Genomic DNA, 14,938 nt, shown 5'->3' with positions numbered 1-14,938 from the left:
ATAGAAAAATAAATTAATTAATTTTAAACAATAAAAGATAAATAAAAATAAAAGAAAAATTTGAAATATTAAACAAACAAACAAATATTTTACTAAAGTAAAAAAAAGGAGAACTAGGGACTCATCATTCCTCTCCACATTCTATTCTTTCCCTTGTTTTATATATTTTAAATTTTTTTATCCGTGGATTCTGCTGGAGTTTATCAGTGGATTCTGCTGGAGGATCCGATGCAGATAAGCACTGGAGGGCTCCTGTTGCAAATCACCTTCTAGAGCGATGAAAGGATCTTTCTACTAGTACGTGGAGGAGACCTGATCTAGTGTTGGTATGATCCCGGGGTTCTGTTTATGTCTTTCCTCAGGACAATGGGGTTCCTCTTTGGATTCCTGAGCACTGAGCGCACCCTGTGGCTGCGGCTGAAGCCCAACATGACAGAGACCTAATGGTTCTTCATGAAAAAACTACCCTTCTGATGCCAATGGAGATCGAGAGCCCAATATCGCCAGCTTTGGCAAGCATTAATGTAAGCCTAGGAACTGTAGCCATGAGATTGGATTCTCCAGAAGAGCTGCCAGCTAAACTTGTGCTGGGATCAAGAAAAATGGGCCTTGGTGGTTTGTGTTACTGGAGTTGTATTCATGCCAGTGGATGTTCACACGCTCCAGAAGAGAATTTGACATTGCTGCTCCCACTGTTGCTGTTATAGCAATGGTGGCCACCGCTGCTACTGTTTCTGGGATTACCAGTTCATAATCGCGTACTACAGCTAGCACAGTGGAGACCCTGGCAACAAAAGTAGCTACCAGTTAGTTAATCTTCCATTCTATTGGGCATGATAAATTTAATTCAGTAGTTATATACATCTCGATTGGCTTTGAAAATTATAAACTTATAAACTCAAGTTCCAGTTGCTTTTGGGATACTATCTTACAAGGACTCCAACGTACAGTATGGCTCATTAAAGGCTCAGTTGCCTTTAGCCTACTGGCTATGGGTGAGATAGGACCTCTGTTGGTCTTTTCTGTATCAAACACACAGATTGCAAGCCCAGTGCCACTTTGAGATCTTTGGCAGCAGTTAACTCTGCAGCTCACACACAATTGAGCCTGTATGATAATGAGTATTCAGAGACAGGTAATACCTGGGGGGCACTCACCAACCTAAGACAGAGCACCTGTGAGGCCTTGGCAGGCGTCTCCATGATGGGTAAGGTGACCTGCTGATATCCCACACAACCCAAGTCAGAAGCTCATTATTTAATAAAAGGGTGACCTGTAAGTCCCTGGTCCCCATTTTGGGATAACTGTTGCCTTGCTTGCAGACCTTGACCTTGATGTCCTCCCTATGCTAATTCCCTGCCAGGTTCCACCCTCCTGAATGCTTAAGGGAAATTTCTTGTCTGTATATCCTGAATAATGGGCATTAACAGCTTAGCTGCAAGATTGTAAAACATCAGTAGTGAACTTCTGCCCTTCAGGGTTCTCCCATTGTGCTGTAAGCCTGTATTTAAGACCTCCTCCCTCCTTCAGAAAATGAAATTCGGCATTTAAAATTTATATATATATATATATATATATATATATATATATATATATATATATATATAATTGAATGAATACTGTGAATGTAATCTAAATACCACAAATGTGATTAATATCATGAGTGTAATTAATGAATATCATTAGTGTAATTTAAAAAATAAAAATAAAAAAATGTTTAAAAATAAGCAAGACTTAAAGATTTATTTTATGGCCACAGATACCCCTTTTTAGTGATTTGAATGGAAAGAAGCATAATTGAACTTCTTTGAAACTAGAGATGTTTTAGTCTTTCATTACTCAAACTGTGTTCCAGTTACACAGAGGATGTAAAAAGACAACTCTGGCCTGGAGAGATGGCTTGGTGGTTAAAATACTTGGCATACAAACATGAGGATCACAGTTTGGATCTCAGAAGCCACATAAATGCCAGGTGGGCATGGTGGCCTGTTTTTAATTCCAGCCATCTGAAGGAAGAAACACAGGGATTCCCATGTAAGCTGGTGAGCTCTGGGCTCAAGTGAGAGACCCTGCCTTGATGAATAAGGTAGAAAACCATCAAAGAAGGCATCCATCGTCAACTTCAGACATTCAAACATGCATACAGACATTCACACACTACACATATATACACATAAGGAGAAAAAGTTACGTTATCAGAGACTAATTCAGCTGTGAGCCATCAGTATACACCCGGAAATGGGTATCTTCATCCTAGAAAGTGTGACATGGGCAGTGTCACAGCAGCCACAAGGCCAGGAAATTTAGAGTTGGAATAGGGCCACCGTGACCAGCAGCAGTATCTGAACTGTTAGAATTTCAATTCTTGGCCCATCCGGAATCAAGGATTTTAAGGATGGAGCTAGCTCCTGGGGAATCTAACATGCACTAAACCTTGAGAATAACTGGTTAAATAGGCTTCTTCAGAGACCCAGAAGGCCTAGGAGGGAAATGAAAGAACACTTAATATCACAAAGCATGTCGACTATAACATAAACAGAGAAGGCAGCATGGAGAAAGGTAAAGGGGAAATTTGTTTAGTGACTAAGACTTGTTACTAGTAAAGCCTAGAAAATATTTTTCTCTCTTAGTCCAATAAATCATCAGAAAACAATAGATTCTTAAATAACCTGACAAAAAAAGAAAGATAAGATTGTAGAATGTTGTTTTAAGATGTGTTACATTTGTTCATACTGTATTTGTTTAATGATGCAAAGATGTGCTGCATTCTTTTATGTTTCATTTGCTTAACTCTGTGAAGTTGTGTTGCTTTGCCTGTCTAAAACACCTGATGGTCTAATAAAGAACTGAACAGCCAATAGTAAGGCAGGAGGAAGGATAGGCAGGGCTGGCAGGCAGAGAGAATAAATAGAAGGAGAAATTCTGGGAGGAAAAGAAGAAAGAGCAAGAGAACAAGGAGATGGGGATGCAAGGGGTCAGCCATCCAGATGCATAGCCAGCCATGGAGTAAGAGTGAAAGTAAGAAACAGAAGTAAGAAAAGGAAAAAGCTCAGAGACAAAAGATAGATGGGCTAATTTAAGTTAAGAAAAGCTTGACTAGAAACAAACCAAGCTAAGGCTGGGCATTCATAAGTAGTAGTAAGCCTCTGTGTGGGATTTTTTTGGGAGCAGGCCCCCCAAAAGAGTAAAGAGCCAAAAGAACCAAGAGAGTAAAAACAACCAATAACATAAGATGGAGGAAGGGAGACCCCATGAAGGAGAAATTCCACTGAAGACCATTGAGATCATCTACACACAAGGAGGGACAAAAATATGGCCATTGCCAATAAACACAGCACCAGGAATGGTGGCCTACACCTGTAATCACTGAACTTGGGAGGCTGAGGCAAGGGTTGCCAAGAGTTTGAGACCAGCCTAGGCTACACTGTGAGTTCAGGCCAGCCTAAGTTTTAAAGTAAAACCCTGGGTCAAAAGAAGGGAAGGAAAAAACTGTGTTTGTCAACAGAATCTGAATCTCTGATAAAAAACATTAGTTGACTGCATCAACTCCATGGAAAAGTCAAGAGGGAAAAAAAAACCCACATACTAAAAATCTGCAAGGAAACAGGAATTGTTTTCTGTTCTGAAATTAAGCTTAGCATATCCACATAGAAACATGTAGAGCCAGACAGAAATACCACCATATGTAATGAGTCTTTCTCTGTCCCACCAGCTTCCAAATAATAACACGGAGACTTCTTATTAATTAATAAAGCTTGGCCTATAGCTTAGGCTTGTTCCTTACTACCTCTTATAACTTAAATCAACCCATTTATATTAATCCCCAAGAGTACTTCCTACCTTCTCTTCAATCAAGTTCAGTGTAACTGGATTTATTTTGAAGTCTTTGATCCACTTGGACTTGAGTTTTGTGCATGGTGACAAATATGCTTCTATTTGTAAACTCTTACATATTGACATCCAGTTCTGCCAGCACCATTTGTTGAAGATACTTTCTTTTTTCCATTGTGTAATTTTGGCTCCTGTGTCAAAATCAGGTGTTCATATGTGCGTGGATTAATGTCAGGGTTTTCAATTCAATTCCATTGGTCTGTATGTCATTATTTTATGCCAGTACCAAGCTGTTTTTATTACTATAGCTCTATAGTAGAGCTTGAGGTCAGGGATGGTGATGCCTCCAGAGGTTGCTTTATTATACAGGATTCTTTTGGCTATCCTGGGTCTTTTGTTTTTCCATATGGAGTTGAGTATTGTTCTTTCCAAGTCTGTGAAGAATTATGTTGGGATTTTGATAGGGATTGCACTGATTCTGTAGATTGCTTTTGGTAAGATTGCCATTTTTACTATGTTAATCCTACCTATCCATGAGCATGGGAGATCCTTCCATTTTCTGATATCTTCTTCAATTTCTTTCTTTAGAGACTTAAAGTTCTTATCAAACAGGTCCTTCACTTGTTTAGTTAGTGTTATCCCAAGGTATTTTATATTATTTGTGGCAATTATAAAGGGTGATGTTTCTCTGACTTCTTTCTCATCCCTTTTTCATTTGTATATAGGAGGGCTACTGATTTTTTTTTAAGTTAATCTTGTATCCTGCCACTTTACTGAAGGAGTTTATCAGCTATAGGAGTTCCCTGGTAGAATTTTTGGGGTCACTTATGTATACTATCATGTCATCTGCAAATAGTGAAAGTTTGACTTCTTCCTTTCCAATTTGTATCCCCTTGATCTCCTATTGTTGTCTTATTGCTCTAGCTAGAACTTCAAGTACTATATTAAAGCTTTTGTAGTGCAAAAGACACAGTCAATAATACAAAAAGACAGCCTACAGAATGGGAAAAGACCTTCACAAACCCCACATCTGGCAGAGGACTAATCCCCAAAGTATATAAAGAACTCAAGAAACTAGACATCAAAATACTGAACAATCCAATTAAAAATGGGCTAAAGAGCTAAACAGAGAATTCTCAAAAGAAGAATCTCAAATGACTGAAAGACATTTAAATAAATGCTCAACATCCTTAGTCATCAAAGAAATACAAATCAAAACGACTCTAAGATACCACCTGTCAGAATGGCTAAGATAAAAAACACTAATGACAGTATATAATGGAGAGGGTGTGGAGCAAAGGGAACACTCCTCCAATGTTGATGGAAGTGCAAACTTGTACAAGCACTGTGGAAATCAGTATGGCGGTTTCTCAGAAAATTGGGAATTAATCTACCTCAAGACCCAGCCATCCCACTCTTGGGTATATACTCAAGGAATGCTCAATCATACCACAAAGATACATGCTCAACTATGTTCATAGCAGCACTATCCATAATAGGCAAAACCTATAAACAACCTAGATGCTTGTCAACTGAAGAATGGATTAAGAAAATGTGTTACATATACACAGTGGAGTATTACTTAGCAGAGAAAAACAATGACAGAATGAAATTTGCAGGCAAATGGATGGAACTAGAAAATATCCTCCTGAGTGAGGTAACACAAACACAGAAGGATAAACATGGAATGTACTCACTCATAAGTGGATACTAGATATAAAGCAAATAACAGTCAGACTGCAACCCACAGAACCAGGGAGGCTACATAGCTGGGGGGACCCTAGGATGACTGTGGCTTAGAATAAGTTTTGTTTTTACTCAATCAATGGGCAAGCCCCATTTCACTATTAGGATAAGAATTTGTACTGCATCAAGTTGATAATAGAAAAATAAATAAATAAGTATTTTTTAAAAGGAAATTATAGGACTGGGTGTGGTTGGACACAACTAAAAAAAAGATACAAAAGCTAGTTCATAACAAGCCTAATCTATTGGCCAAGTATTTATAGTTAGTATTACGTCTCTCTGCATGGTTATTTAGGGGCAGAGCAGCTGGTGGGACAGAGCTGACCAGCAGTCCAGGCAAAAAACTCTGCCTACACCCTTTCAGTGAAGATGCATTTTGCCTAACTATTATATTTAATAGAATCTATATAAACTTATGAAAAGTATATTTTAACAGTGTACACACACACACACACACACACACACACACACACACACACACACACATACATATATTTTTTTCTAGATCAATGCTTCCTGTGCTACTATTTATGGAAAATATTCCTTATAGAGAAAATTAAGAAAAGCATTTTTCTATCACAAATGATCCTATTAAATACCCAGTAAACAAAAATAGTTTTGCTGTTAGACAAAATGTATTCATTTTAGTGCATGTCAGTGTCTTCCGTGTCCCAGCGTTACTAGTGAACTGCCCAGAGGAGACTCTGAGATCAAGTCTGGCTTATTTGATCAGTGAATCCTTTACTCCCAGAGCAGTGATAATATCTCTTACAGCTAATGATTGGCTCAATAATTTGAAGACCACTGATGACAAATATGTTGCTAAGACCACTGCACGGGGATCATATGGGAAGCTTCAGTCCACAGGAGCCTGAACCCCACCCAGCATCCAAGGATCCTGTTTTCAACAAGGCCCTGTGGTAGTTTGAGCAGGAATGGTTCTCATAGACTCACGTGCTCGTCCATAGGGAGTGGCACTATTAGGAGGTATGGCCTTATTTGAGGTGTGGCTTTGTTGGAGGATGTGTGTCACTAGTGAGTAGACTCTGAGATCTGAGAGCTCAGGCCAGTTCACTTCCTCATTGGAGAAAACAACATGGGAAAATAGTATTTAGAAAAAGGAAGAAACCTGTCCAAACTGCTTGCTAGAAACTGTAGATGCAGAAACACAACTTTCATCTCAAAGAAGATAAGAGTTCATTTATTCTGGAGCCAAATATGAGTGGCCATGGCCTGGAAACAGATTCTGGGGTTCCCAAATACTATGTCCCAATATGATAACAGGCCCAACAAGTTTTATAGGGATAAAAGCAAGAAAATCACAAACCAAGGCGCTTTTCAAATATATTGATGGAAACACCAGGTGGGCAGGTTCCAGAAATCAGGACAATCTCTGCTATAGGCCTCTGACGCTTTTTGTCTACATTCTTGGCTCTTTGGCTGGTGGAAGCTGCTGTGGGATAATGCTTTTGTACACTGGTTTAATAAAACACTGACTGGCCAGTAGCCAGGCAGGAAGTATAGGGGGGATAAGCAGAGAGGAGAATTCTGGGAAGAGGAAGACTGAATCAGGAGATGCCAGCCCCCCATCCAGAGAGCAGCATGTAATGGCACACAGGTAAAGCCACGGAAAATGTGGCGACATATAGATTAACAGAAATGTCGGAGCTAGTCAATGGTAGGCCTGAGCTAATGGCCGAGCAGTTTTAATTAACAGTAAGCCTTTGTGTGATTATTTTATAAAAGGCTGTGGGACTGTGGGTGAGAGATTTGTACCGACAGCAGGTAAGAGATTTGTCCCAAGCGTGGGCCAGGTGGGACACAGAAAAACTTCCAACTACAGGAAGCTAATGCTCTATGTGTATATTTTGAAAGATTTACCTAATGGTCACAAAGATGAGTCAGACACAGAGATGGGCAAGGAATGGTTATTAGCTGGAGATAAATTATATTTAGTTTCTGGATTTATAACATTCTAACTTCCCCACAATCATTGAAATTCTATCAGTTAAACAGAAGGTTCAGTGTAAGATGGGGTTCATTCTAGTAACTTTCATTCACAACATTAAGTTAAATGAGACATAAGAAAAGACCACTGAATATTGATGAAGATAACCCCATACGACCTTACTGTATGTTTTGATATGTAAATTGAACTGTACTCATTTCTCCAAATGTAACACTCTGTTGTTGTATTGAGAGTATCTCACTAGGAAGCCCTACTTCTCCTGGTACTTCCTGTGTAATCCAGACCAGTCTAAAACTCAACGCAATCCTTTTGTCTTAGCTTCCTAAATGCTGAGATTACAAGTCGGAACCAGAGTGCCCTGTGGTACCATTGTTTTACAGTGTTCACCTTCCCACTTTTACAGGAAGCTACGAGGAAGGAATGGCATAGTAAATTTAGTATGTTTTAGATATAAGCCAAAACCTGACCCATTTTACATTTCTTTACATCTTCATGCTCCAGGGCTCATCAATTGGCTGGTTCAATCATTCATCAGGCCTCAACTCAAATACTCAACTAGTAATACTAGTCTCCAGAAAGGCTTTGTTTCCCTGGCCTCCCAGAGTTGTGTCTTCTAGCTACCATTCATTCCCCTGTTTACTTCTCCTGTAGTTTTTAGAGCTGGAGATAGAACTCAGGACTTCTTGCATGACAAGCACCATCTCCTCCACAGAGCTACATCCATCTCCAAAGAAAACACTTTCAAAAACTGAACTAAAGTGTGACTGAGGACTTCTCTCGCAAATGCTCAAGCAAACTCTCATTTTAGTCGTTGTGTTTCCAATGTCCTACTCTCTCCATCCTGCAACCCGGCCATGGGTCCAGAAACCTCTCTCCCCATTTGGGCACGGATTTCAGGTGCCTAGGATTTGCATGAACTAGAGTTAAAGATTTCTGGATGCTCAAAATTCTGCCTACATTGGTGCAAGGCCTTGCTCTTACCCTAAGTCTTGCCTGTAGTTTCGATTGCTCAGCCTGGGAACCCCAGTTTCCCTTTTCTGTGAGCTACACATCCCTCTTTCTGTTTCCTCTCTACCCCCACTACTCTCCACCCAGCCAAAGAAAGCCTGGAGAAGCCATTTCACATCTCCCAATAGACTTCTGATACCAGTAAAAACAATTCTGAATTTATACACACACACACACACACACACACACACACACACACACACACACACACACTCACTCACTCACTCACACATGTAGTTTCTAAAGACATAGAATCTCTGTTTCCCCAAAATTCCCCATTTAGTTGAAACTAGGACTTAAGGTGTGAAAATAAGCACAGCCAAATGAGGAATCGTTTTTATGAAGTGTAGCCTCCTCTGAGACATGAACATCAGTCTTTTGTTCCCCTGTCAGATCTGTTACAGCTTCCTGCTTGCTTAGCATACAAATCTGAACTACAGTGAATTCTCCTGAGCTATTCTAGGTTAACCACCGTTTTGCTTTCCAAAACAGCTCCTATTATACACACAACTGCAAGATAATTCAATTCTGTGGAGCTGCTGTCTTGATTCAAGGTGTTTAAAGTGGCAACAGCATGTGTTTCATAACTTTTAGATGTTTTTTCATTACAGTTAACACAAACACATTTAGCATTTTGTTTACATAGAAGATTGGAATGTCTTAAGTGAAATGTGTCTTAAATTATATAAGTGTGCAAGTTTTTTTCTCCTTTCTTTCACTCTCATTATCACATCCACAAGAGAAGTGAAAGTAAAACCCAACAATTCTCTTTAGCATTGAGGAAGCGATGGCCAGAGACAGGAGAGATTTGCCTAAAGCATGCCCTGCAATGCTGGGTTATTAAACTGATTATGAGAGGATCACCTTCTATGAATTCCATTATAGAAGTCTACTAGGAAACAAAAGAATTGCTAGAACTACAGTTTGAAAACTAGGCCTCAAACTCAACTAGTAAGAACGCAACAAGATGAAAAATGGATCAAAGGTATACAAAGACACAATCTTGAGGAAAATACGTAAGCAACGAGCATATGAAATCTGAGGTTGTTATTATGTGCACAAAGCATTCACCAGCTTGGACCCATCAACACTCTATCATAGAGCAGGGAGAGGCTCCTAAGATTCCACCCTCCCTACGGAGCTATTGGCAGTTAATGGTTGCTGGGGCAATGGCAGTCCTTCTTCCCCCCACCCCATCCCTAGCAGTAGAACAACTGTTAAGTTGTTTGTGCTCTGGGTATGGAGTAGAAAGATAGCTCAGCCTATAAAGGCTAAGGCTCATAACAAAAGGACAAGTTGACAGCGATCCCGTGAATAACTCCTCACTGGTGACTGTGTAAGTAACCCTTGGTAGACTCAGTGCTTACAAAACAACAGCACAAAGAACAAAATGATGGGAAAATGGGAGTGGACTTGTTGGGAAGCAGGGAGTCGGCAGGGGATGAGAAAGTTTAGTGGAGGAGAGGACAACTGGAAATATATACATATATGGTCAAAGAATAACACATTTTTAAAAGGTAGAAATCGGACGGATGGGGCAGGACAAGGGGAGATAAATAAGAGCAAAGTGACATATATGTATGAAAATGCCACAGCGAAACCCATTATTCCACGATGTAAAACCCATGGTGAAATTACATTGTAGGCTGACTTAATAAATAAATAAACCATTTCCTAAAATAAGACAGCTCACCTAAAAAGTGATTGGACCAAAAGCTCATGGAAATCATCACATGAACACTTATCTTTTGTCTCTCTGTGTTATGAATTAGATTTAAAAGGGGGGTGAAAATTAACAAAAACTAATTATATATAAAAATACCATAAAGAAACCCATTACTTTATAAGCTCAAATGAAAAATAATTGCATAATTAAAATTGATAAAGGTAAATACTATTTGCTTTGTGATCTGTCTTAAGTTCACATTTCAGTCACGAGGTATGCAATGTAGAAGATTAAGAAATATGTTTAGGCAGTAGAATTTGTGAGTTTATATCTTTTTTTGCCTAGTGATAAAATAGTGTAAATTATATTTCTGAGTTGTCTTGTTTTGAAGCAAGGCAGCTGGTATTGGTGTGTGTGTGTGTTTGTGTGTGTGTGTGTGTGTGTGTGTGTGTGTGTGTGTGTGTGTGTGTTTTCTGACAGGTATTGGTTAAGGTCTAGCACAAATTCTAATTGGTCTTAATAATCAAAACCCAGAGTCAGATGTTAGGGTGAAAGCTGATAGATCAGAGAAGCAGAGGAGCCAGCCACTAGAAACACACCTTTCCTCTAGGAATCCTCAGACTGAAAAGGGGTGAGTACCTGTTTCCTCCCACCTTATATTCCTCTCTCCACCCAACCATATCACTTCCTGTCTCCACCTCCTAAGTGCTGGGATTAAAGGTGTGTGCCTTCCAAGTACTGGGATCAAAGGCATGAGATCCTAAGTGCTGGGATTAAAGGCGTGTGCCACCACTGTCTGGCCTCTGTGGTTAACTAGGGGCTAGCTCCACACTCTGATCTCCAGGCAAGCTTTATTTGTTGGAGCACGAACAAAATATCACCACAAAGATCTAACACAGAGTATCCGTGGAGCCAGACTCCCAGTTCTGTGCTTTGCAGCCCACCAACACAAGTGCAATCTTTCGAAAAATTACAGATACTGTGAGGTAAAGGAGGAAAGCACGGAAGTATGGAAATTATAGAAAGTGTTCTGAGGTTATCTGGTGAGAGCATTTATAGTGTCCACCACAGCTGTTATCATCAAAAGCAACACACACACACACACACACACACACACACACACACAAAACTGTGTGAGACTGGGTGCCCTCCCACATAGCTCAGAACAGTGTTTGTGTGACAAGCAGGCGATGGAGTGACATGATCATGCAGCCCTACATTGCAGGGCAAGTATCGGAGCTGCAGGGGCGGGCGGAGGGGGGGGTCATCCCATTAGAGAGCAGCAGCGGTGGTGAGTAAGGTCAAGTGTCATGAGAAGCCAGCCAGGGAAACACTTTGGAGTTTACTGGAGTCACAGTGGAACTCCCAAAGAATCAAGAGGATGGGATTTGGGCAGACATGACGGCAATTCCTTGGACTGGTCCTCTTGGAGACAGGTGTGGCTTTGTGGGAAGACAAAGGACAACCTTGTTTTCTGCTCTAATTGCTATTAATGAGTCCAAATAAAAATTTTAAAAGTTATTGATCACAGGCTGGGGAGATGGGTCAGTGTTGCACAAGCATGAGGACCTGAGTTTAGATTCCCAAAACCATTAAAAAAAAAAAAACAAAAAAACAAAAACGGTGTGGCAGCATATCTGTAATCCTGTGCTGGAGAGTGGAGACAGGTACGTCCCCAGAGCTCTCTGTTTGGCCAGTCTGGCTGAAATGGTGAGCTCCAGGTTCACTGAGAGTCCCTGACTCAATTGAGACAGAGAAGCAATTGAAGACAGCCCGTCATCCTCTGGTTTCCACATGTACCTGCCCAGCAGAGCTCATCTATATCCACTCCCCTTCTTTCCACCCCCTCCACACAGACACCCCAAAAAAAAGTTATTAATGAAACTTTACAAACACAAATTTAAAGATGTTTGACTTACCTTTTCATTTGGTGCCAGTATTCATATGTACTGTGTTGCTTCATCCTTCCAGGTAGGAAATCTAACATGATTTCAGTCATGCCTCCATATTGACATTGCCATGGAGGTAAGGTGGTGGTTTTAATGTTGGTTTTGTTTATCTTGTTGTTTTGTGTTTTGTCAGTCATTTATCTAGTGTTCTCTACCCATGGTGTTTATAAAACTATCAAAAATGATAATCATTCTACAAATACATTTTAAAGGACTATATTATATGGATATGAGGGAGAAAAACAGGATGGAAAAGAATGGGAATGTGTATGAATGATAAGCATGAGATTCAGAGTAGTGGTTTGTCTTTTTTTTTTTTTTTTTTTTTTTTTTTGGTTTTTTTGAGACAGGGTTTCTCTGTGTAACAGAGCCCTGGCTTGTCCTGGAACTTGCTTTGTAGACCAGGCTGGCCTCGAGCTCACAGAGATCCTCCTGCCTCTGCCTCCCAAATGTTGGGATTAAAGGCAAGGGCCACCATGCCCGGCTTAGTTAGGGTTTCTATTGCTGTGAAGAGACACCATAACGACGGCCACTCTTACAAAGAAAACCTTTGACTGCGGTGGCTCGCTTACAGTTCAGAGGTTCAGTCCATTATCATGGCAGGACAGGGTTGTGTGCATATAGACATGGTGCTGGAGAGGTAGCTGCTACTTGTTGATAGGCAGGCAATAGGAAGTAGACTATTTCACTAGGTGTGGCTTGAGCACATTATGAGACCTCAAAGCTATCCCCAGTGACACACTTTCTCCAACAAGACCACACCTCCTAACAGTGCCACTCCCTTTGGGGGCCATTTTCTTTCAAACCACCATATGATTATTTGTGGGAAGAGGAATGGGAATGGGGTCTGGAAGGAGTAAACTATGATTTTTGTATGCCTGACATATTGTATATTAATAATCCAAATAATGAGTGATAAATATAGGTTTTTTGTTTTGTTTTGTTTTTGCTTCAGAGCCTGTCTTGGAACTCGCTCTGTAGACCAGACTGGCCTTGAACTCACAGATATCCACCTGCCTCTGCCTCCCAAATGCTGGGATTAAAGGCATGCACCATCACCTCCCGGCTTAATACTTTCTTGATGTGCCCTAAAGTATCATATTAGGGATTACCCATCTATGCTTCATTTGGAACATGTAACAACACTGAAGACTTAAATTTACAGTGGCAGGGGAATTAAGGAGTAAAACAAATCAATTACTGAGTTAGTTAAATGGCAGCTGAATATGTGCTATTATTTGTTTAATGTGGGAGTCCCTGGGAAATTGTTATCTGTTCTGGAACTACATTTTAGGACACCCTAAGCCACCATTTGATTGTGAGTACAATGTTTAAATTCTCACTCATGTGTGTGAAATGGATGACTTGATATGCATTCCAACAAAACTTCTCTTCAGGCTCTTATGTGCCAGACACTAGATATGCCAGAAGCTAATTAAGACATAGACCATGGCCTTCAACAAAGCAGAATGGTATTATGATGATAATAGCTAACATCATTAATACCTTTATTAATGCTAAGCACACTGCCTGTGATCTCATTAAGTCCACAGAACAGCCCTATGAGGGAGGGACCATTAATATCCCCAATCACAAATGAAAAAAAGGAAGTTTTCAGAGTGAGTTTCCCAAGATTAACTGAAGCTGAACAAAGATAATAACCTAGAAGATAATAATTATAAAATCTGAATGTCTGCACTGGGTATATGACAAAAATCAACAGAAAAGTTTACACAGGAATCTAGAAGAAAAACTATTCCTCTAACTACAAGATTCAGTAAGGGTTTCCACTGTGTAGCTGCAGTCTCAGAATTGAAACATTGCCTCCCAGGAGCAGTCATATTAAGACTCAGGAAGTAATGAAATTTACAAGGTTCAAGAAGTAAACAAAACTCACAAATCTTGCTCTGGACACGTAAAAGTTATATAAGCAGTTCTATACAGTGGAGAAAGGAGACTCTTAGGGCGTCAGCTGTCTACAAATCACACAGAAAACCCTTCCAGTGCTACTTCTGTGGGTCATTACCCACACTGTCATGCTGGTCCCCCCCCCCCAATGCCGCTGCTGTTCTCCTATGAGCGACTCTTCAACCAGACTCCTGTGAAAACCCCAGTCAGCCCACTAGTTCACCAAGACAGACTCGGACACAGGATTTTAATACTCCTGTGAAAACCCCAGTCAGCCCACCAGTTCACCAAGACAGACTCGGACACAGGATTTTAATACTCCTGTGAAAACCCCAGTCAGCCCACTAGTTCACCAAGACAGACTCGGACACGGGATTTTAATACTCCTGTGAAAACCCCAGTCAGCCCACTAGTTCACCAAGACAGACTCGGACACAGGATTTTAATCTCAGCAGAAACTGCTGCACAACAATGGACCCCCAAGATTGCGAGTCTATGAAATTAGGTAACCTCTGTTCACAATAAGTTTGACATTTATTTGTCTGTTTGCTTGGTGGGAGGTGCGTGGCACAGCATATGCATGGGGTGGAAGATCACGTGGATGAATTGGTCCACTCATTTCACTGTGTGGGTTCTGGGGATCAAATTTGGGTCATCTGACTTGTTGGCAAACACCTTTACCTACTGAACCATCTCATCAACCTTCATGATAAACTTAAAATATAGCTACAGATTTTGAGCATATCTACAGGAAATTAGATTAAAAAGCATATGAGTCACTTAAAAAATGTAAGGCTGGAGAGATGCTTCAGTGGTTAAGAGCACTGGCTGTTCTGCCAGAGGCCTGAGGTTCAATTCCCA

The sequence above is a fragment of the Peromyscus maniculatus genome, chromosome 3 (genome assembly GCF_049852395.1).
Source record: "Peromyscus maniculatus bairdii isolate BWxNUB_F1_BW_parent chromosome 3, HU_Pman_BW_mat_3.1, whole genome shotgun sequence".
NCBI lineage: Eukaryota > Metazoa > Chordata > Mammalia > Rodentia > Cricetidae > Peromyscus > Peromyscus maniculatus.
Note: the sequence above shows the minus strand (reverse complement) of the source record.